The sequence below is a fragment of the Somniosus microcephalus genome, chromosome 2, assembly GCF_052327205.1.
Source record: "Somniosus microcephalus isolate GS21.2 chromosome 2, FLI_Smic_1.0, whole genome shotgun sequence".
In the NCBI taxonomy this organism is placed as follows: Eukaryota; Metazoa; Chordata; class Chondrichthyes; order Squaliformes; family Somniosidae; genus Somniosus; species Somniosus microcephalus.
In genome coordinates this window covers 60,238,810-60,263,975 of record NC_140988.1, presented here as the reverse complement: position 1 = coordinate 60,263,975, position 25,166 = coordinate 60,238,810, and positions in this window count along the sequence as shown.

Genomic DNA, 25,166 nt, shown 5'->3' with positions numbered 1-25,166 from the left:
AAAGATGGCCACCGCCATATTAAAGGAAAGCTGGCCACACCCTCTACTGAGTGGCCCGCGAGGGCGAGACCTTGGCCAGCATTTTGCCTCCCCTGCCCTGCCTGCTGCTCCTTCACAAGCTCTGCCCAGTGGCTGCTGCGAGGCTGGGGGAAGGCGCCTGAGGCTCAGATGCCCTTCCGCCAGATGCCGCTGGGGGGCGGCCTACACGGCGTTTGGGCCTCGAGGGGCCGTCTCCTGAGTGGCGCACCTGAGCTTGGCCACCATCAGCTGCAGCCGCTTGCGCTTGACGCCCCAGAGGGGGAATGGCGGTGACGGATGGCGCAATGTGGGCCAGCTGGCGTCTGGGATGCGCTGGCTGGTGCTGTGGCGCGGTGGCACTCGGCCGGGCCCGCACTGCAGGATCCGCAGCAATCAGCCGACGGCCGGCTTGCTGGGATGGTCCAGCGCGGCGCCTGCCCTGGCGATGCCTGCCTGAGACAGCGCGTGTGGCAGCAGTGAGTGGCCCTGTGGTCCTGGTGTGCGCGCGCATCACATCCGCCAGGGTCTTGACGGCATCAGTTAGCATGCGGCCAGTCGCGGCAGTTGCTGCCCCGAACTCGCGCACACTGGTCGCCAGCGACTCGATGGCCTCAGGCATGCGCCCCACCACGCTCATGAGCTCCGTGTGGCGCCGGTCCGAGTCGTCGGCCATCTGATCGAGCTTCCGCACCTCCTCCGAAGTGAAGGTGTCCGGACTGGAGTCGCGACTCTCCCGCTGGGGAGGAGGGGGCCGAACTAGGGGACCCTTGCCGCGTTGGTGACGGCGAGTGTGCCGAGCAGCAGCACTCCCCTCTGATCCTTCCCCCCTTTGGGGGGAAGGCCGCGGGCCACGCACACGGCTGCTGGGTGGCTGGACGCCACTGGTCCCAGAAGCTGCATTGCCCTGCGACAGTTCCTCCAGGCACTCGTCCAGTGAGGAGGTGTCGAGCATTTCCTCCTCTCCTGCGGGACGTGACTGTTCCCCCGAAGGTCCGGCTTGCTCCTCCTCCTCCTCCTGGTTGGAGGTGCTGTCACTGGCAGCCTCAGGGTCCTGGTCGTCACCAGCTGAAAGCAGGAATGCACAAGAGTAGCTTCAGAGTGAGGAGACGGCGTCAGCGAGGGAGTTAGGACTGGTGGGATTCAGCGCATTGGTGGGACAGTGGCAAAGGAGGTAGCTCGGATGGGCCAGTGCGACGCGAGAGGGCCAAAAGGCGAGGTCCTTACCATTGCCGGGCAGTGGAGGGTCGGATACACCGCACGCTGTGGGGACAATCACACGGGCTCCCATGAGCACACACACGCGCTCCTCCAGCCGAGTGAGCTTCTGCAGCTTGGCGCGGCCACCCCTGGCACGGGCCTGGCGATTAAACGCTACTTTAGCCTGCAAGAGAAAGGACGGGCTGTAAGTGCGCAGTGAAGCCCTGATGTAGTGTGCACTGCCTCCCATGGTGGAATAGCTTGGACAGAGTGAAGCCCTGATGTACTGTCCACTGCCTCCCATGGTGGAATAGCTGGGCCAAAGTGTAGAGTGCCGAATGGCCATTTGATGCTCATGACTGTCCCAATGCTGCTGGCTGAGGGCTGGCCAAAAGGACTTTCAGGTCCCTTTGCCCATCATGTCAGGTGTACATGCAAGAATGAGGAGGAGACTGGAAAGGCTACTCACCCTCACAATCCTGGTCAGATCGTTGTATTTCTTACGGCATTGTGTGTGGGTCCTGGGGGCCTCGCCGGTGAACGTCACCCTCTGGGCGATCTGCTTCCAGGCTTTGGTGTAGTCGTGGTGGGTTGGATTCCTCCCACTCTCTGGAAACAAGATCTTGCGCCTCACCTCCAGAGCTGTGACCATTATGTCCAGATCACCCTCTGAGAAGCGCAGGGCACGCTGACGGGCCTTCTCTGGCGTTGCCATGACTCCCTGGGGCTGAGCAGTAGTGTTGAGGCCTCTTTGCAAGGCTGCAGTGTGCAGGGCGTGGCAGCAGACCAATTCGTCCCTTCCCCCTTTAAGAGCTGGTCGGCACCACGGGGTCTGCTGTCAGTCCAAAAATGACCGCACCCGTGCTGCGCCCCGCCTGGGCGCTATCCCTCTGGACCGCCGGCTTAGCGCCTAAAGAGAGTAGTGGAACGCCTCTTTTAGCGCTCCACCAACCTCTTAGGGCGAAGCCACTGAATTCCCGGCAACGGGGCACTACTTTGGGGCGGGCGCTAACTTCGGGCGGGCGCTAAGGTTAGCGCCCCAAAACTGCCTATACTGAAAATCTAGCCCATAGAATCCAATGCAATTTTAGATACCAATGGCATGCACCGTGCTCATTCTGCTGATTGGCTGAGTGCCCTAATTAGTGGTCCTTAAGTGGACCACAGCAGGTTGCTCAGAAAAATGAGTAAGATAGGTTTTTTAAAAGATTCTTCTGGGGCCAGAAGGCCACAGCCTCAAGATACAGGGTAGGCCATTCAGGACTGAGATGAGAAGAAATTTCTTCACACAGAGGGTGGTGAATCTTTGGAATTCTCTACCCCAGAGGGCTATGGAGGCTCAGTCATTGGGTATATTCAAAACAGAAGTCGATAGATTTCTGACTAGTAAAGGCATCAAGGGATATGGCGATAGGGCCGGTGAATGGAGTTGAGGCAGAAGATCAGCCATAATCTCATTGAATGGTGGAGCAGGCTCGAAGGGCCGAATGGCCAACTCCTGCTCCTATTTCTTATGTTCTTATGAATCAATGATCGTTATGTTATGAATAAACTAAGAAAAATCTTGTTACTGTTCTTTTGCTTAGAAAGGCTGTTATCCTCAAATGATGAAAAGAAAACTGTCTCTACAAGATTGAGTAATATTTTGGTTTCAGACAACTCAAACAGGCTTATATAGTTTATCTTTTACTAATATTTTTATTAACTTTTTTTTTTAATTGTGAAACAAAAGTGAACGGCCAGCACCAATAGAACAGCCACCACCAAGATGAAAACAGTAAAAGACAGGACAAGACAAATGAAGAACTCATAATTTGCTGACTGAAAGCTTGGGTTTTGAGCATTTGAAGATTGTAGGGCAAAGGCAAAACTGAAGAAGGTAAGGTGATCCATAGTTTTGAGATCCTGGGAAAGAATGAATTAGGGGAAGAGGCTGTGCAATGAGTCCTGGTTTTAACACAATCATGGCTTAGGAAGAAGAAAAAATGTGTTGGGCAGTGTATTTGAAACTTACAGGAAAGGAAAATTCAGAGGATCACTGACCATAGTACAAAGAAGAAAGGTTGCTATGGAGAGAAAGAGGTTGGAGGCTAGAGATGAGAGAACTATTGCCAATCAGAGGATGAGCATTTTCTTATATTCTATCCAAGAACATGAGACAGGTGTTAGAAGACTTTTTCATGATATGGAAGCAATATTCTTGTCTTGATGGACTTGGGACTTAGCAAGTTAAGTGTTCTTGAGGAGAAGAGAAATGTTTATTACAGAAGTGGGAAACCAAGCTTCATAGAGGTAATCTTAGCAATAAAGGAAATATGGGCCTTCAGTTTTACATTAGAGAAGATAGTGAGGTCAAGAATGTCAATAGATGTTTTCAGTAAAGAACAGTTGGTACACTCACTAGAGCGACTAGTAAAAAGTACAAACCAATGGTAAGAGTGTAAGAATGCATACTGTATCACTTTTGATTACTATGCATGTTCTATTCGACATGAATGCTTGTTTTTTTAGCTAGCCAGAACGCAATAATCTCCTAACAATTATTACTTCTTTTCTACAGGAGATGTGTTGAAGAATGTTGTGGTGAATATGTTCTAATATGGTTGTTTTCATACTGGAATAAATTCACAAAGAATATATTTCTGTTAGAAACAAATTGAAGTCAGCTGTATTCCTGAGAATCTGTTCTGTTCTCATAAAAATAAAATAAGAATAAAATGAATTTCATCAATAATTTAGCTGAAACACATGTAACGTGTAAGTTGACTTGTTACTTATGGGTGTCATGCTTTGCACTGGATTATTTAATTTTTCACATATATTTTACCATAAGATGTATATTTTATAAATGATTATATTTTTTGGAACTCTGTCAGTAGAAAACATAAAATCCCATGTATTTTGTGTGTGGGGAAAGGGTGATTTAAAGAGGGAAACCGGCAGTTAGAATTTGTTAATTTTAAAATATAATTTTCTCAAATTATTTGTCATAGAAATATATTTTAATAATATATTTTATCATATAGACAATTCCCAACTATAAGGACAATTTTGCAGTTTCAGTTTCCCTCAAGTCCTGTTTAGTTAGTACTAGTATAATAATTTCTAAGACAATCAGTGCCATTTAATTATGTACCTCATTTTGCAAGTTTTTGACCTTAATAATACAGCATATTCAATTATTCCAATCTATTAAAATGTCATTTCAAAAGGTATGTGAGAATGGATCAGGTGACTTACCAATGAATATTCCCCTGGCCTGTAGGGAAAGACCGTTTGTCCACTTGTAATAACCCATCCTCCTGCCCAGCAACTTCTCCAAGATTATCAGAGAAATCCCATGTGAAATTGCTATCTACTACAGTACTCTGTTGTACTGTGTTTTGCTGCACTATCACCAACAGGCTGCACCCACATTTGCTATGTTATTAATCCACTGCAGGCATGCACACATGTATTAATGCAAAGGTTTTTATGGTATCAATAAACTGTTGCTAAGTTGTGTTTGAGCATAGCTTTTGTTCATTATTTGATTGGTACTTTTAAGTTTTATTTTTAATATGTATAATGCATTTTATTGCATTTAGCTATAAAGTCCTTTCATTACCAACAATTAATTCCTTGCACGCAATTAATTTGGATTGCCAAATCAATGTCCTGGTTAGGGATAACAAAGAAATATCAACACCAGAAATAACTTGCTGCAACAACCTTAGCTTTAATTACATTTTTGGAGAGCAATTAAAATGTCTCATTATGTAATCTGAATTGGCCTTTTCAAAACATTGTAATTGGGAAAAATTGGACTTTAGTTTTGTTGTAGTTTTGAATTTACCTTTTGTGACCTGTATTTTGTCTTCAGTGTTCAGAATGGTTATTAAAATTGTGCTACTTTGACCCTTACCCTGCCTGACTGAATGTCTCAACAGAAACTCAAAAGTCACACAATATAATGGAATGGAGAAAAAATCCTTTCCTTAAATAGTTCATATTCTATTCTCAAAGTTGGCAACTTGTATACATTAAGCTCATGGCTCATGCAAACAGTGTTAAAATTTGTTACATTTTGTTACACAGACTTCCTGTATATTGAGATGGGGTTGTCCTGACTTCCGTATGTAACTCAGACTTTACATACAGTGATGCAATGGGATTAACAGGTAGGTAATCTTTTTACAGCAAGGGAAATGTTATACTGGAGGATCATAGCACAGCCTTGCAATTGTTTCTGGTTCCTGTAGTGGAATTCCACGTAAGTGGAAATACATGAAGGCGGCAAAGTACAATGCATGTTCAGATATCTATATTTATATTTTTAAAGAAAAGCAAGCCCCCTAGATCTGTTGACATTTTTCATCCATTTCACAGTTAATTAAATTGTGGTATGTGTCGAATTTTCATTTAACTTCAAAACATAAATGCTTTTAGCTTGTTTACGGCATTCTTATTTTCCCCATCCTTTAAATCTGACATTTTCGTATAGCATTAGTCTTACAGAAGCTTGACATTAAAACATGTTTCAATGTTTCCCAGTGCTAAAGCAAAATTAGAATCAATCAGGCTGAATATGATGGATATGCTCAAAAATCAGTGAAATTAGGATAATTAAAGTCATATGGTAAACTAGCCTGTTTGTAGAGCCTACAAATGACTGCAAGTGATTAGAAAAGAGAGTTTTGTGAGTGGGCGATTGTCTGGAAATGAGAGTCATCATTCTTGTCAACCATGGCATAAAAATGTGATATTCTAGTAATGTTTTAATTTCATTTCTTTTTGCTACATAAATAATAGTAATCATGCAACAACTGTGCTCATTTAAAGAAACTGCAATTGTATAAACATTTTGCAATTAGCTATGCTTCTCTAATTTTACTCTGTGGCTGACGGAAATGGTTGATGATTGAAAATACGTATTTTGAAAATGGCAAAGGGCATTCTGTAGGGGTAGATCCACAATCGTGCCCTCTGGGGGATTCACACTTGTAGGGAGTATTGGCAGGAGAGTTGGGGTTACGATGTTGTAGCACTTTCTCCAATCCAAGTACTTTTGTGAGCTTGGCTTTTCTGCTGGGGCTGTTGAATCACTCAGTGTTAAAAAAAACAAGCTTCACCGATGTTTGAGATGTTCAGTATTACAATATTCTGTAGTTTTGACTGGAGAACCAGTCACTTTCTATAGGATGAATATAAAGAATAATGAATACCTTGGAGTTATTACAAGGCAGTAGTCTAATTAAAGGGGAATCAGAAGTTGCAATACGTTGCAGCAGAAAAACACACATGATTCCTAACCATAGAACCATGGAAGTTTACTGCACATTAGGAGACCATTTGTCCCATTTGTCTATGCTAGAGCAATTTAAAAATTAATCCCAAAGCCCATAGCCTTGCATCTTCCTCTGCTTCAAAATGTAATCCATTTTCCCCCTAAAGGATGCAATGATATCTGCCTCAAATTACTTCCAGTGGAAACACATTCCATGCTCCAACAAAATTTGTCTTACCCTCTCTCCTCACTCTCTTAATTATAATATTAAACTGATGAACCCTTGTCACTGAGTCCCTTATTCACCCTATAAAATCCCGTCAAAATTTTCAACACCTCTATTAAATTTCCCCTTGACCTTCTCCGTGGAAATATGTCAAGTTTACCTTCATAATTATAGCTTCTCATCCCTGGTTATCATCCTGGTGAATTTACTCCGCGCACTCTCCATAGCTTTAATGTCCTTTCTATAATGGAGTGCCCAAAATAGCATGCAGTATTACAACTGTGGCCTAACCATAGTTCTTTTCTGTTATACTCTATGTCCATTTATAAAACCCAAAATGCTATTGGCTTTTTTACAGATTTATCTACCTGCACTCACACTTTCAAAGGATTATGTATTTGAACCTTTAGATCTTTCTGTTCATCCACAGCTTTCAGCATCTACCATTAAGCATATGCTTCCATTCCTTGTTTTACCTCGCAAAAGGCAGTGCCTCGCATTTCCCCACAACAAATTGTCTCTGTCATTAGACTGCCCATTCCACTGATCTAAGTTTTCCAGAAGTCTTTTAGAGTTCTTCCCTACTTTTGCCATCAAGTGTACTTTGATATTAAGCTAATGCCCTTCAGCCTCTCCAGGGCATTTAGCATTTTAAAAGATAACGGGCTAGATTTTCAGTATAGGCAGTTTTGGGGCACTAACCTTAGCGCCCTACCGAAGTTAGCGCCCGCCCCAAAGTAGCGCCCCGTTGCCGGGAATTCAGTGGCTTCGCCCTAAGAGGTTGGTGGAGCGCTAAAAGAGGCGTTCCACTACTATCTTTAGGCGCTAAGCCGGCGGTCCAGAGGGATAGCGCCCAGGCGGGGCGCAGCGCGGGTGCGGTCATTTTTGGACTGACAGCAGACCCCGTGGCGCCGACCAGCTCTTAAAGGGGGAAGGGACGAATTGGTCTGCTGCCACGCCCTGCACACTGCAGCCTTGCAAAGAGGCCTCAACACTGCTGCTCAGCCCCAGGGAGTCATGGCAACGCCAGAGAAGGCCCGTCAGCGTGCCCTGCGCTTCTCAGAGGGTGATCTGGACATAATGGTCACAGCTCTGGAGGTGAGGCGCAAGATCTTGTTCCCAGAGAGTGGGAGGAATCCAACCCACCACGACTACACCAAAGCCTGGAAGCAGATCGCCCAGAGGGTGACGTTCACCGGCGATGCCCCCAGGACCCACAAACAATGTCGTAAAAAATACAACGACCTGACCAGGATTGTCAAGGTGAGTAGCCTTTCCAGTCTCCTCCTCATTCTTGCATGTACACCTGACATGATGGGCAAAGGGAGCTGAAAGTCCTATTGGCCAGCCCTCAGCCAGCAGCATTGGGACAGTTATGAGCATCAAATGGCCATTCGGCACTCTACACTTTGGCCAAGCTATTCCACCATGGGAGGCTGTGCACACTACATCAGGGCTTCACTCTGGCCAAGCTATTCCACCATGGGAGGCAGTGCACACTACATCAGTGCTTCACTCTGGCCAAGCTATTCCACCATGGGAGGCAGTGCACACTACATCAGGGCTTCACTCTGGCCAAGCTATTCCACCATGGGAGGCAGTGCACACTACATCAGGGCTACACTGAGCACTTACAGCCCGTCCTTTCTTTTGCAGGCTAAAGTAGCCTTTAATCGGCAGGCCCATGCCAGGGGTGGCCGCGCCAAGCTGCAGAAGCTCACTCGGCTGGAGGAGCGCGTGTGTGTGCTCATGGGAGCCCGTGTGATCGTCCCCACAGTGTGCGGAGTAGCCGACCCTCCACTGCCCGGCAATGGTAAGGACCTCGCCTTTTGGCCCTCTCGCGTCGCACTGGCCCATCCGAGCTACCTCCTTTGCCACTGTCCCACCAATGCGCTGAATGCCACCAGTCCTAACTCCCTCGCTGACGCCGTCTCCTCACTCTGAAGCTACTCTTGTGCATTCCTGCTTTCAGCTGGTGACGACCAGGACCCTGAAGCTGCCAGTGACAGCACCTCCGAGCAGGAGGAGGAGGAGGAGGAGGAGGAGCAAGCCGGACCATCGGGGGAACAGTCACGTCCCGCAGGAGAGGAGGAAATGCTTGACACCTCCTCACTGGATGAGTGCCTGGAGGAACTGTCGCAGGGCAATGCAGCTTCTGGGACCAGTGGCATCCAGCCAGCCAGGAGCCGTGCGCGTGGCCCGCGGCCTTCCCCCCAAAGGGGGGAAGGATCAGAGGGGAGTGCTGCTGATCGGCACACTCACCGCCACCAACGTGGCAAGGGTCCCTTAGTTCGGCCCCCTCCTCCCCAGCGGGAGAGTCGCGACTCCAGTCCGGACACCTTCACCTCGGAGGAGGTGCGGAAGCTGGATAAGATGGCCGAGGATTCGGACCGGCGCCACACGGAGCTCATGAGCGTGGTGGGGCACATGCCTGAGGCCATCGAGTCGCTGGCGACCAGTGTGCGCGAGTTCGGGGCAACAACTGCCGCGAGTGGCCGCATGCTGACTGATGCCGTCAAGACCCTGGCGGATGTGATGCGCACGCACACCAGGACAACAGGGGCACTCACTGCTGCCACACGCGCTGTCTCAGGCAGGCATCGCCAGGGCAGCCGCCGCGCAGGACCATCCCAGCAAGCCGCCCCTCGGCTGATTGTTGCGGATCCTGCAGTGCGGGCCCGGCCGAGTGCCACCGCGCCACAGCACCAGCCAGCGCATCCCAGACGCCAGCTGGCCCACATTGCGCCATCCGTCGCCGCCATTCCCCCACTGGGGCGTCAAGGACAAGCGGCTGCAGCTGATGGTGGCCAGGCTCAGGTGCGCCACTCAGCAGACGGCCTCTCGAGGCCCAAACGCCGTGTAGGCCGCCCCCCAGCGGCATCTGGCGGAAGGGCATCTGAGCCTCAGGCACGGTCCCCCAGCCTCGCAGCAGCCACTGGGCAGAGCTTGCGAAGGAGCAGCAGGCCGGGCAGGGGAGGCAAAAGGCTGGGCAAGGTCTCGCCCTCGCGGGCCACTCAGTAGAGGGTGTGGCCAGCTTTCCTTTTATATGGCGGTGGCCATCTTTATTTTGCCCATGGTTGTGTTGTTGGAGGGCTTATTTTTTGCGTTAGGCCGACGTTGAGGCCCGGTTTGAAGAAAGGTGGAGTGACTCCTCCCCAGTTTGTGGGAGTGAGTCGTTTGTTGGGCTTTTTGTGGGGCCCGTTTATTGTTTTTGGGGATTCATGTGGGAAGGGCTTTTCATTTTTGTGTAATAAAAAATTATCTTTATTCATGCAGTCTCCATGGTTGTTCTTCTTAGTGTTTGTTGGCTTCGCCGGCTGAGGGCTTGCGGAGCGGCTGCATTCATCTTCCCTCATGGCCCCTGGCCATTCCCTGACAGGGGGCTTAGAAGTACCGTGTAATAAGGTGGCGTCGTGCGGCCCTTGGCCCTGGTCGCTCCCTCCTGGGAACGTACTCCTGCTCCTCCTCCTCCTCCTCCTCCTCATGCTCCTCCTGCTCCTCCTCCTGAGGTGCTGGTCCAACGTCAGGTGGCAGTGCCTGAGTCCTGCGGATAGCCAGGTTGTGTAGCATGCAGCAAACCACCACAAATTGGGAGACCCGGTCTGGCGAATACTGGAGAGCTCCTCCGGAGCGATCAAGGCAGCGGAACCGCTGCTTGAGGACCCCAATAGTTAGCTCGATGATGTTGCGGGTGGTTTGATGGCTCTCGTTGTAGGCCTCTTCAGCAGTGGTCCTGGGCGCGCGGAGCGGGGTCATGAGCCAGGTGCACAAAGGATAGCCTTTGTCCCCGAGTAGCCATCCTCTTGGGGGAGGCTGTGCCTGGAACATGTCATGCACAGTACTCTGCCGCAGGATAAAGGCATCGTGGCTGCTGCCTGGGAAGCTGGCATTGACTGCCATGATGCGCTGCTTGTGGTCACAGACCAGCTGCACATTCAGAGAATGGTAGCCCTTCCTGTTGCGATACTGCTCGCCATGCTCCAGAGGGGCCCGCAAAGCCACATGCGTACAGTCAATGGCGCCCTGCACCAAGGGGAATTCCCCGAGTCTGGAAAATCCCAATGCACGCTGATGCTGGCTCTCCAGGGCCATGGGGAAGGAGATGAATTGGCTTCTCCTTCTGAACAGTGCTTCGGTCACCTGGCGGATGCAGCGATGCGCGCCGTACTGGGAGATGTTTGCTATGTCCCCAGCAGCGTATTGGAAGGAGCCGGTGGCATAGAAGTTCAATGCCACCGTCACCTTCACTTCCACCGACAGAGACGTCCTGCACCTGAGCTTTGGCCGCAGATCTCGGCGAAGCAGGTGGCAGATCTCTGCAATCACCTCCTTTCGGAATCGGAGCCTTTTAACACATCGCGCGGCACTCATGTTTAGGTAGGAGCGCTGCTGGCGGTATAGCCTGACTGGGTAAGGCCTACGTGGCCGACGCCTGTAGCCCCCTCTGCCTCTAGCCAGGGCTGCCCTTCTCACAATGCGTCTGCGAGCCCTACGGACATGGAGCTGCAGCTCCGCGTTGGCACCCCATGCAACCCCCATCAAATCCTGGCAAACACTCAAATTTCCAAAGGGCCACTTGCAGCACTCTGGCCTGAGTCCAAAAATACCTGAGCTCTTGCTGCTTGAAACCAGTTAGCTATCCTCCTTGTTGTGTCTCCAGAAATGCGTTGCACAAGAGTGTTTTCTGAAAAAAGGCTGGCCTTTATACTGGAGAGCACGTCCCCTTTAATTTGCGCCCCCCGGGGCCCGCGCTGGTTGTGTTGCGTTCCTTTTTCCAAATGCTCCGGCCGCCAGCCGCACAATGGGGCGGTCCGACTGAAGTTTGGAATCGGGGCGCACAAAGGGCGTTGCACGAGGATGTGACGTCATTTTCTGCGCGCGCATCCGGGCGGGTGCTAAACTTTGCGCCGGCGCTAACGGGCAACTTAATTTGGGGCGGGGCGCAAACTGCGCTGCGCACGGGCGCTACACGCATAGCGCCCGAAAATCACTTCTCTTAAGGCACTAACTGCTGGCGCTATCAACTGAAAATCTAGCCCAACATATCTGATGATTTAACTTACAACAACAACAACTTGCATTTATATAGTGCCTTTAACGTAGTAAAACGTCCCAAGGCACGTCACTGGAGCGTTATCAGACAGAATTTGACACCAGGCCACGTAAAGAGATATTAGAACAGGTGACCAAAAACTTGGTCAAAGAGATAGGATTTAAGGAGTGACTTAAAGGAGGAGAGAGATGTGGAGAGGTGGAGAGGTTTAAGGAGGGAATTCCAGATCTTAGGGCCTTAACAGCTGAACGCACGGCCGCCAATGGTGGAGCGAAGAAAATTGGGGATGCACAGCAGACCAGAATTGGATGCGCGCAGAGATCTCAGAGAGTTGTAGGGCTGGAGGTGATTATAGAGATATGAAGGGGCAGGGCCATGGAGAGATTTGAACGCAAGGGTGAGAATTTTAAAACTGATGCATTTTTTGAAGTTTTGTGCTTTTTTGTGCCGATATTGGCTCAGTGCAGATGTTGGCAGTCTGTGTGATCCATGTGGTTGATCTGTGATAACATTAATACTAAAGCATTAATCATGCAGTAATTACTACAAGTACATTGGAAAAGTAATTTACTGAAAATTCCACTGGCCATTACACATGTACCTGGATAGATACTCTTGGACTATACCTCTTCAAATCTGACAGGTCACCAAATATTTGTTTGATGCTCTTGGAATCAAAGGGAGTTCTATTCACCCAGTTTTATACCTAAACCTAGTAACAGTCAACCAGTGTCTAAAAACAGGGTTATATTGCCATTACTTTTCACTTTGGGAAGATTGAAAAGGGCACTTGGTATCATAATGATGTTGTCGTTATGGTAAAACTTCCATAAACCCAACACAACTTTTACTGTTTGAAATCTAGTAGCCTGACTAATAATGTGGTAGCCAGGGTCTGTATGACTACCACGAATTTTTATTGTTTACTTTGCTACCTATTGTAGGAGGAGGGGATTTTCAGTGTGAGCTCATTAAAACTTGTAAACAATGCAAAAACTGGACTACTGTTGAATGAATGTTTATCAATTTTAAGTCAAGTATTCATTGAAATAAAATTTAAGTGCAATTAAACTATGGAAAATAATTGTTTCTAATAATCCTTGGTTATAAATTAATTTATTAGAAAACTTATAAAAGAATCTGAGCAAGATATTTATTATGGTTTGTTCCCAAGCTAACTTCCTGTTTGTACCATTTCAACAATATTACATTTAATTATAACAAATTAATTCTCAGGTGATGGATCTAATCTGTTATTATTGAAACCACTTCAGTGCCAGCTAAAAAATTATCTTCACACCAATTTATTTTCTCAGCTTTATGTTGCTATTAGATTGCGGATCACCCCAAGATGCTAAGGTGTTTGTGGCAATAGAAAGTGTCAGTGTGTGACATTGCACATTAAACACGACTAATGTTACCTCAAAACTGGCATGGATTTATTGGAGTCTAATAAATATACAAATTCGTTAGTATGGATTGGAGGATGAAATTAGGTAAAAAGTTTATTTTAAACACAAGATGAAACAAATATAATTATATTTTATTGATCTTTATTGTTCTTTTGGTCTGTGTTTCAAAAATGTATGAATTATATTGTACTACATCATACTATTTAAATTATAATGGCTCAGAATTTACTGCAAAAATAATGGTGAGTTAAAGGCACACACTGTTATCAATGCGTAAAAAATCCAAGTGAATTAAGACTGGTTTTATATCCTTCCCTTAATGGGGTGCCCAAGACTTTACATAATACTCCAGCTGCAGCCTAATTAAGTTCATGATACAAGTTCAACATTATCTTCTTGCTTTTGTATTCTGTGCCTCTAGATACAAGGTATTCCATTTGTCTTTTTGATGAACCTTTACATACACAGCAAGGTCTCTCTGCACCTCTACTTTTCTACTCCATTTCAAATCTTACCATTTAAGGTAAGATCCCCTATTTTTGTCTTTGTCACAATTTACCATGCCATCCAATTTGGTAGTCAATCAACAAGTTTTGATACTTGGGACATTTTATTACGCTAAAGGTGCTATATATATATACGTTGTTGTTGTTGATACTGTGGATGTCAATTCCAAAATCGAGATCATTTATTTATATAGCAAATAACAGCAGCCCCAACATAAACCTATGTGGAAACATCACTGACCACATCTTTTCAATCTGAGAAACCACCCTTTACCCCTACGCTTTGATTTCAACCCTCCAACCATCTTTCTATCCATGTTGCCATGTTCCCCTCAGTTCCATGTGCCATTGCCTTTGCCACAAATCTCTTATGGTACCTTATCAAATGCTTTTTGAAAATCCATATAAACCACATCCACTGCTTCTCCTTTATCTACCCTCTCTGTTATTACTTCAATAACTTCCATAACATCAGTCAGGCACAACTTCCCTTCAGAAATCCATGCTGACTTGCCCTGATTAACTCATGTTTCTCCAATTGCTTAGTAATGCCATCCCATATTACAGACTGTAACAATTTACCAACAACTGAAGACTGTGACTTATAATTTCCTGACTTATCCCTGCCTCCTTTTTGAGGAAAATCACATTTGCCACCCTCCAGTTCTCTGTCACAATTTTCCTTTCCACAGAATTTAGGATAATTGCAGTCAGAGCCTCCATAGTATCTCTGCCATTTCCTCAATCTGCTTTACACATTTGCCTCCTTTGTCTACTAGAAACCCTGTCCCTATCTTGACTATCCTCTTACTTCCAATGTGCCTATAGAAAGTCTTTTTTGTTTGTTTTCTTTCACACTCCTTCCTAGCCTTTCTAATCTCACTTTTTGTAACTTTCTTATATTCCTTATAGTCGTCCTGACTTCCATTTTTATTACCTGACTTGTAAACTCTATGCCTAGAAATTCGGGGGTGCTCCCCGTGCAGGGAACTTATCCTGCACACAAATGGTGAAGTCCGAGAAGCCTCGGACATGGGTCTCGGACCGCATTCCCATATAGACGACGCTATGGGAGAAGCCCCAAGCAGGTAAATGCAGGAAGTTCAGGCTGCTGCTAGCGCACATGCAAGTAATAGTCTTAGGAGAATTGTGGCTCTGGAGGTGGGGGGGGGGTCGGGTGGGGGGGGGTCGCAGGCCTCGGGGGGGGTGGGGGGGAGGAGGGAGGGAGATCGGAGTTTGGGGCCAAGGCCTGGAGGGAGGGGATCTAGGGGGGAGTGAGATTGGAGGGCAGGACCTGGAGGTTGGGGATCTCGTGGGGTGGGGTGGGGTGGGGGGGAGCGTGGCTGGGAGTGGCAGATGGGATTAGTGGCGATTGGGATGGACACCTCTTGTTTGTTCTTACCCTGTATGGTGAGCGCCACACTTCTGGTCAGAAGTGAGTCCGCGCTTTAAGATACTTCGGAGGCTGCATAGAACATGAAAAATGGACGTTATGCACCCAAATGTATAGGCCTAAATGCTTCTAATTTTATTTTCAGTTTTGATCTAATCCCACTATTTATCCATAGAACCCTATCCTATGATACACTCTCAGTTTTCCTTATAAGAAAGTACTTGATTTGTACACTTTCCATTTCCTGTATAAATATTTCCCATTGCTGATCTATGGGTTTATTTGCCAATTTTCCCTTCCATTTAATCTGTCCAATGTTCCTTTTCTGGTCACTCTAATTGGATTTCTATTTTTCTGTCATACACTAAACATAATTATATTGTGATCACTTTTTACTAAATGTTCCCCTACTTTTTGGTTGCCTACGCCTACTTGCTCTGTTTCATATCCTGGAACCAGGTCAAGAAATGCTTTCTTCCTGCTTAGAATGACAAAGAAAGAAAGACCTTGCACCTATATACAGCAATTCATGTCCACCGGATATCCAAAAGCACATCACAGCCAATGAATTACTTATCAACTGCAGTCGCTGTTGTTTTCATAGAATCATACCGCACAGAAGGAGGCCATTTGGCCCATCGTGCCTGTGCCGGCTATTTGAAAGAGCTATTCAGTTATACATATTGCTACACTGCCACATACCCCTGCAAATTTTTCCTTTTCAAGTACATATCCAATTCCCTTTTGAAAATTACTATTGAATTTGCTTCTACCACTCTTACCCCAGATCCTAACAACTCGCCATATAAAGAAAATTCTCCTCACTTTCCCCCTGGATTTTTTGCCAATTATCTTAAATCTTTGTCCTCTGGTTATCAACACTCCTGCCAGTGGAAACAGTTTCTCCCTACCTACTCTATCAAAACCCCTCATAATTTTGATTATCTCTATTAAATCTCCCCGTAGCAATCCCAGCTTCTCTAGTCCCGCCACGTAACTGAAGTCCCTCATCCCTGGTGAATTTCTTCTGCACTCTCTCCAAGGCCTTGACATCCTTTGTAAAATGTGGTGCCCAGAATTGGATACAATACTCTAGCTGAGACCTAACCAGTAATTTACAAAGGTTTACCATAACTTCCTTCCTATGCCTCTATTTATAAAGCCAAGGATCCCATATGCTTTTTTTAACAGCCTTATCAAGTTGTCTTGCCACTTTCAAAGATTTGGATATGTGAACCCCCAGGTCTCTCTGTTCCTGCACCCCCTTTAAAATTGTACCATTTAGTTCATATTGCCTCCTCATTTTTCTCCCAAAATGCATCACTTCATACTTCCCTGCATTAAATTTCATCTGACATGTGTCTGCCCATTTCACCAGTCTGTCTATGTCCTCCTGAAGCTTGAAGTCTGCTTCTATCCTTCTCACTGTTTATTACATTTCCAAGGTTTGTGTCACCTGCAAACTTTGAAATGATGCCCCCTGTACCCATGTCCGGGTTATTAATATGTATCAAAAAGAGCAGTGATCTGAATACCGACCGCTGGAGGACACCACTTCCCTGATAAACAACCATTCACTACTACTCTCTGCTTTGTGTCTCTCAACCAATTTCGTAACTACCGTGCCACTGCCCCTTTAATTCCATGGGCTTCAATTTTGCTAACACATGTATTATGTGGCATTTTATCAAACGCCTTTTGAAAGCCCATGTACACATCAACTGCACTACCTTCATCAACTGTTATTTCATTGAAGAACTCAATCAAGTTTGTTAGACACGAGTTGACTTTAACAAATTAATTTTGGCTATCATTTATTAACCTTTGTTTTTCCAAGTGACAATTAATTTTGTCCCGAATTATGGCCTCTAGACCGACCACCGACTATAGGCTGACTGGCCTGTAGTTACCTGGTTTATCTCTTCCCCCATATGCAACCCTCCAGTCCCCTGGCACCATTTTGCAGCTAATTTTACCACGGTTTTCTATTCTGTGTTTCAGTTACTGCTATTATGTCCTAATCCTGTTTTAATCAATGACTCTAGGTCTCTCAGTGTTGTTTCTATACTATGTGCATTTCTATATATCCATTATAGTTTGGATTCCCTTAGTTTGGCAATTTCTCCTTTTTTTGCTTTCCACCTTTTCGATTTCTTACTATCCTGCCCTGCTTAACCTCTTTCAACTTTTCTACATTCTTATTCTCTGCACACGTAAAGCCTATTTTTCCTTCCAAGCTACCGACACCCCCTTCACCCCTCCCATACTAGTTTAAACCCTTCCCTACAGTGCTGATTAATCTCCTCAAAAGGTTGTTGTTCCTAGCTCTGTTTAGATAAAGGCTATCCCAGTTGTGCAGCTCACTCCTGATGCATACGTGATCCCAGTGTGCCACGAATCTGTATGCTTCCCTGCCGCACCATGGCCTAGATTTATTTTCATGCTGTACGGCGAAAGATCCATTCTTCCCGTTTCATCCAAGATATGTTTGTTTTGCTACTGAACTACATGAGACTGATTGTTTCCACTGTTTAACCAAGAGATTCATAATTTCTAGAATTGTAGAAATTCCCTGGTACTTTTAGGAAAAGGAGTTGTCCTGATCGATTTGATGCAAATCATTTTTATCGATCATCGGCAGGAGTCATTTTGTTCACAGTGTAACCCTAAGCTGGGGATTTTCGACATGAGACTTGCTGGGTGCTGTAGTTTAAAATGTGAGTTATGAACATTGATTAATTCCATCTTAAAGGGAAACATAACTGTAGGGGAAGTACTTTGAATTTGAAATACACCTCCAGAAAGAGAGTAAGGGACGGAGAGGGGGATCCCAGAGAGTGGTGTCTGAGAGCAAATATTCTCCATTTCCTGGTCAAACCTTTATTGAAATTTGGGACACATGACACCTTGCCTGACGAAATTGCCCTTTTTTCTTGTTGGTTTTTTTCATTCTGATGTGTCAAAATAAATTATATTTTTCCATGGTGAATTCCCTCCTAAAGTGAGTCGCATTCTTTTCATTATGTGGCTCACAGACGTGGGGGTAGATATTCAGGGTGCCATGTCCTGGATGCCTGAAAAAGTCTGACCCTGCATATGCTAATGAGGGATCTAATGGCTGTTTCAGGACCCATGTCAGAAATTGGGCTGGCTTGTGCGTGCGTTCAGGTTTTCGGGCTGTGGACGCCGTTATAAAGGCAAGTAAATATTTTTTTTTCCTGTAGAGACAGGAGCAGGAGTGTTTCTCCCAGCTTCACTGTACTTTCGCCGGCCCTAATCAGTCACCTTCCAGCTGTCCATGCTCCCCCCGGGATATGCCCGAGTGTCACTGCCAGCGAGGCAGGAAGCCCAAAATTGCATTCTTTCGTTAGGTGGGCTGCCTGTCAATGATAATCCTAAAAATAAAAAAAAGAGGGATAAGATCCAAGATCAGCGTACCAAAGGAGATAAAGACAATATAAATACTCTGGGAACCGGAAAGATTATAGGAAGTAATAATAAGATGCCTGTTAAAAATAAAGCAGGAGTGATGAAAAATAAAAACATATTGGGCCGGAATTTGTGGTTGGAGATGTACCTCCGGCGTACTTGAGCTGCGCTAATGGAGTTGGCCACCACTTCCATGTTGGAAAGGATGGGCTACAAACTCTGTGCAAAGCCTTGTGCCAAGTTGGTGCCAGACTCCTCCATGCTGCTTGACATTGACCGCAGGCTTTCTGGCAGGCCTGCCAATGCACCAAGCATTTTATTGTGTGTACCCATCAGCCTTCTTCTGTAGCCTACCTCATCGAAGTCGTCTGCAGTAGAACTCATGTGCAACCTTGCCATCCAGTGAACTGGCACCTGTGCTATTTTTGCCCCCTGCTCTGGCTGCAGGCCACTTGTGCCCGGTGTCTCGCCGCGTGCAGATCCCGTGCTATCCTCTAAATTACGTGCAGTGTCAGTATCTGAGCTGGTGGCGGCAAGTGTAAAAGCGAGTGACGGTTTGTCTTAATCATCACTCTCATCTTGCTCTTCCAGCCCTGCCTGGCCAGGGTGCAGTTCTTGGGTATCTGAAAGAAGAAAGGCACATAAGAACATAAGAAATAGGAGCAGGAGTAGGCCCTTCGGCCCTTCGAGCCTGCTCCGCCATTCAATGAGATCATGGCTGATCTTCTGCCTCAATTCCATTCACCGGCTTTATCGCCATATCCCTTGATGCTCTTACTAGTCAGAAATCTATCGATCTCTGTCTTGAATAGACCCAATGACTGAGCCTCCACAGCCCAATGTAGAGGAGACCGCATCGTGAGCAGCGAATACAGTATATTAAATTGCAAGTACAAGTAAATCGCTGTTTCACCTGGAAGGGGTGTTTGGGGCCCTGGACAGTGGGAAGGGAGGAGGTAAAAGGGCATGTGTTACATCTCCTGCGCTTGCACGGAAAGGTGCCAGGTGAAGGAGAAGGGCTGTTGGGGGTGATTGAGGAGTGGCCCAGGGTGTCGCGGAGGGAGCGGTCCCTTCGGAATGCTGAAAGGGGAGGTGAGGGGAAGATGTGTAATATATAATTGGAGTAAGACTTCTTTACTCTTGTACTCAAATCCTCTTGTAATGAAGGCCAGCATACCATTTGCCTTCCTAATGGCTTGCTGCACCTGCACATTCACTTTCAGTGACTCATATACAAGGACACCCAGGTCCCTTTGAGCATCTGCATTCCCCAATCTTTCACCATTTAGCAAATACTCTGCCTTTCTGTTTTTTCTACCTAAGTGGATAACTTCACATTTATCCACATTATATTCCATCTGGCATGTTCTCGCCCACTCACTGAGCCTGTCGCGATCCCCCTGAAGCCTCTTCACATCCTCTTCGCAACTGACACTGCCACCTAGCTTTGTATCATCAGCAAATTTGGAAATGTTACATTTAGTCCCCTCATCCAAATCATTGATATAGATTGTGAATAGCTGGGGCCCAAGCACCGAGCCTTGCGGTACCCCACTAGTCACTGCCTACCATCCTGAAAAAGACCCGTTTATCCCTACTCTTTGTTTTCTGTCTGTTAACCAATTCTCAATCCATGCTAGTATATTACCCCCAATTCCATGTGCCCTAATTTTGTTCACCAACCTCTTGTGTGGGACCTTATTGAAGGCCTTCTGAAAATCCAGAATGGTGGGATTGTGGTGAGGGAAGGAGGGGACAGTAAGAGGTGTATGCTTTCACCATCTGCAGCTAGTAAATCAGAAGAATTGTCAGATGAGGGGGAAGCAGAATGTGAGAAGGAGGACTAGGTATGAAGGTACTGTCATCTTTGATGGTTTCATCCCCATCGCTGGCCATGGTCTCAGCCATAGCCATTCCAATATTGGCCAGCACCGTCTCCTCTATGGGGGTAGGACATGCAGGTGCACCTGTCCCCTGCCGGTTAACTCCTTCTGCCTCTGGTTGTGCACCACCTCGCCCTGCAAGAGAGAGGGAAGTGTGTCAGTGAGTGTATCAGTGAGTGTCGTGTCATCTGTTTGGGCGATGTTGCTGTCATGTTGACTAACTGGTAGTGTGTGCAAGCTGTGAGATGTGGGTGTGAGGCTTACAGCATTGCTAAGTGTGTGAGGTTGAGGTGAAGCTATGAATGTTAGGTATGAGTCCTCATTGATAGAGATTGTTGGTAGATGTGTGATGGGGATGTGGTGTATTGAGCAGTGGCTGAGGCTAGTGGTAGGATATGGCATTTGATGATCCATTCACTGACCTTGACCACTCTTGTGAGGTCATTGAACTTCTTGCGGCACTGCATCCAGGTCCTCGGGGCTTAATTGCTGGAATTGACCTCCACGGCTACCTGCTCCCACTGCCTTCTGAGCATGTGTCTGGAGGGCCTCCTGGCCCCCTGTGGATTCAAGACACCTCTCCTCCTTTCCACATCCTCCACCAAGGCCTCCAGTGCAGCATTCAAAAACCTTTGGAGCCCAGTCTCTCCCATGTTGTGCCATTCTTCACTGATTGCCAGGTCAGAATCACTCCCTGAATGACTTCCAGCACCTGCTCCAGCCACAAGGCACCTCCCCTTTATGAGGTGCAGGCTAGCTTTAAGCAGTGTAGGTTAGCTTTAAGTAGTGCTAGCAAGTAACAATTTTGGGCCCCCTGCTGATGCGTGCAGCCAATCAACAGCACGGTTATCGCTGGCTGCATGCTGAAATCATTGCAGTGAACAGGCGGCACGAAGTTGGCATGATGCCGGCATCACATTGAATGGACGCAGGTTAATCGTGCATCGCGGTCCCCGCGCCCAATTTCGGGGGCAATCGAATTTAGCCCCCATTCAGTTTCCCTGTCCTTCCTGTAGGAAAGCACATGGCCTCTGCTCTGTGCCTCGCCCTGATAGTGTGATTGCGGTAGGGTACTAAGCATGCCGATATACATTGCATGAGCTTATGTAGTATCATGACACAGTGCACTTGTACAATTTTGGGTTATTCCCTTGCACTGCCTTCTGTCCAACTGCCTATACTCAAATCTGGAGTATTCTGTATGTAGGTGTCTTTTATGAAATACATGAAACAGTTTGTTCCTTTTTAAAGTGTATATATAGCATGAAAAATTCCTCAAATGTTGAAATTTTTAACATAGAAATCTTTAAATATTATATTACTTTGTACTGTGACTGAGGTCCCAAAGAAAACAAGAGATAACTTATGTTGTACCTTATCATGTCTCTCAGAAACATCCCAAAGATGTTTCACACAATGAATTACTTTGAAGTGCAGTTGCTATTGCTATGTTGGCAAACATGGCAGCCAGTTGTGCATAGCAAGGTCCCACAGGAGCAGTGAAATGAATGAACAGTTAATTTATTTTTGGTGGTGCTTGTTGAGGGTCTGGAGGTCCCGTGCACCGGTCTGGAGGTCCCATGCAGGCCGCTCATCGGTTTTTCAATGCAAGAAACCATACATGCGCGAAAATTTGAATGGGCCGCGCAGCCCATTAAAGGGGCCACGCACCAAAAAAGATTACAGGGAACATTACGGGAGCATAAAATTACAAAAAGACATAGATAGAGTAAGTGAGTGGGCAAAACTGTGGCAGATGGATTTCAATGCAGGTAAGTGTAAGGTCATCCATTTTAGACCAAAAAAGATTAGATCCAAGTATTATTTAAATAGCGAAAAGCTAAGAACAGTGGAGGTCCAAAAAGATTTAGGGGTCCATGTACACAGATCACTAAAATGTAGTGGTCTGGTACAAAAAAATAATCAAAAAGGCTAACGGAATGTTAGCCTTTATATATAGAGGGCCGGAATATAAAGGGAAGGAAGTTTTGTTGCAGCTATACAAAGCCCTGGTGGAGGTTGACCACCCAACTTCCTTTTCTAGCTCCCATGTTATCTGACATTGTTAACGATTCTCTCTCCTCAAGTACTATCACCCTCTCCTTCAAATCTGCCGTCATCACCCCCTTGCAAACTACCGCCCCATCTCCAACCTCCCTTTCCTCTCCAAAGTCATTGAATGTGTTGTCGCCTCCCAAATCCGTGCCCATCTTTCTCAGAACTCCTTGTTTGAATCCCTCCAATCAGGTTTCCACCCCTGCTACAGTACCGAAACGGCTCTCATCAAAGTTACAAATGACACCCTTTGTGACTGTGACAAAGGTAAACTATCCCTCCTTGTCCTTCTCAACCTGTCTGCAGCCTTTGACACAGTTGACCACTCCATCCTCCTCCAACGTCTCTCCACCGTTGTCCAGCTGGGTGGGACTGCACTCGCCTGGTTCCTTTCTTACCTATCTAATCATAGCCAGAGAATTACCTGCAATGGCTTCTCTTCCCGCTCCCGCATAGTTACATCTGGTATCCCCCAAGGATCTATCCTTGGCCTCCTGCTATTTCTCATCTACATGCTGTCCCTTGGTGACATCATCCAAAAACACAGTGTCAGTTTCCATATGTACGCTGATGACACCCAGCTCTACCTCATCACCACTACTCTCGACCCCTCCACGGTCTCTAAATTGTCAGACTACTGGATCTGACATCCAGTTCTGGATGAGCAGAAATTTTCTCCAAATAAATATTGGGAAGTCCGAAGCCATTGTCTTCAGTCCCTGCCACAAACTCCGTCCCGTAGCCACCGATACCATCCCTCTCCCTAGCATCTGCCTAAGGCTGAACCCGACTGTTTGCAATCTTGGTGTCATAATTGACCCTGAAATGAGCTTCTGACAACATATCCACAGCATAACTAAGAACGCCTATTCCCACTTCCGTAACATCGCCCGATTCCGCCCTTGCCTCAGCTCATCCGCTGCTGAAACCCTCAACCATGCCTTTGTTAGCTCTAGACTTGACTATTCCAATGCACTCCTGGCTGGCCTCCCACGTTCTACCCTACGTAAACCTGAGGTCATCCAAAACCCAGTTGCCCGTGTCCTAACTCGCACCAAGTCCATTTACCCATCATGCCTGTTCTCGCTGACTTACATTGGCTCCCAGTTAAGCAACGCCTCGATTTTAAAATTCTTATCCTTGTTTTCAAATACCTTCATGGCCTTGCCCCTCCCTATCTCTGTAATCTCCTCCAGCCCCACAACCCCCCGAGATATCTGCACTCCTCTAATTCTGTCCTCTTGAGCATCCCTGATTGTCATCACTCAACCATTGGTGACCGTGTCTTCTGTTGCCTCGGCCCTAAGCTCTGGAATTCCCTGCCTAAATCTCTCTGCCTCTCTACCTCTCTTTCCTCCTTTAAGACGCTCCTTAAAATCTACCTCTTTGGCCAAGCTTTTGGTCATCTCCTTATGTGGCTCGGTGTCAAATTTTTTGTCTTATAACACTCCTGTGAAGCGCCTTGGGATGTTTTACTATGTTAAAGGCGCTCTATAAATAAAAATTGTTGTTGTTGGTTATACCACATCTGGAGTACTGTGTACAGTTCTAGGCACTGCACCATAGCAAGGATATATTGTTACCATTACAGTTAAGTTATGAGGAGAGATTACATAAACTAGGCTTGTATTCCCTGGAATACAGAAGGTTAAGGGGTGATTTAATTGAGGTTTTTAGGATTTTGAAAGGAATTGATAGGGTGCATAGATAGAAACTTTTTCCACTGGTGGTGGAGTCTAGGACAATGGGACATAAGATTAAAATCAAAGACAGGTCATTTAGGAGAGAAATTAGGAAACACTTCTTCACGCAAAGGATAGTAGAAGTGTGGAACCCTATCCCACAAAAAACAGTAGACGCTAGCTGAGAGTGATAGCTTTTGCTAGCCAAGGATATTAAGGGATATGGAGTCAAGGTGGGTAAATGGAGTTAGGTTCAGCCACGATCTCATCGAATGGTGGAACAGGCTCAAGGGGCTGAATGGCCTACTCCTGGTGCTATGTTGCTATGGGAAAATTACATCTTACTACTCGAGATTATGATTATTATTTTGTAAGGGAAAATGTAGGTGGACTCTATCTTTCGGTAGTAGGATTATCCATGCTATCATGAATCAGATAATCGACGCACTCAGAATCTGTAAAATAACTGATCAAGAGATTAGATCTGGGGATATTTCTATCTACTGTGTCACTGAGGTGGAAGATCCATTCCACAGCTGTCCCACGGAGATCTAAATTAACTGGAGTCTACTGTAAAACCTAAAGCTACAGCTCCATGGACTGTACAGATGGAAGATGCCATATATTTATATGGGTTGTTATCTGGCTGCTGCTACAAAGTATCCTACATGTACAAATTTGGGTAAGTTGAATTTGGCAGGCATTCAAATCCTTTCTTTATAGATTCATTACATAAATAACTGGTAGAAAAATGACATTTATGCAATAGATATTACTGGCTTCATAATCTTGTGACAGACCATTACTTCTGTTGGCCTGTTTTGACCATATTTAAGCATGATTTTGTTTTTAAATTCATAGAAATATCTTCTGGAGCTCACTGCCTGAAAGTGTGGTAGAGGCAGAAACGCTCATCGCATTTAAAAAGCACTTGAATACGCACTTGAAGTGCCGTAACCTGCAGGGCTACGGACCAAGAGCTGGAAAGTGGGATTAGGCTGGATAGCTCTTTGTCGGCCGGCATGGACACGATGGGCCGAATGGCC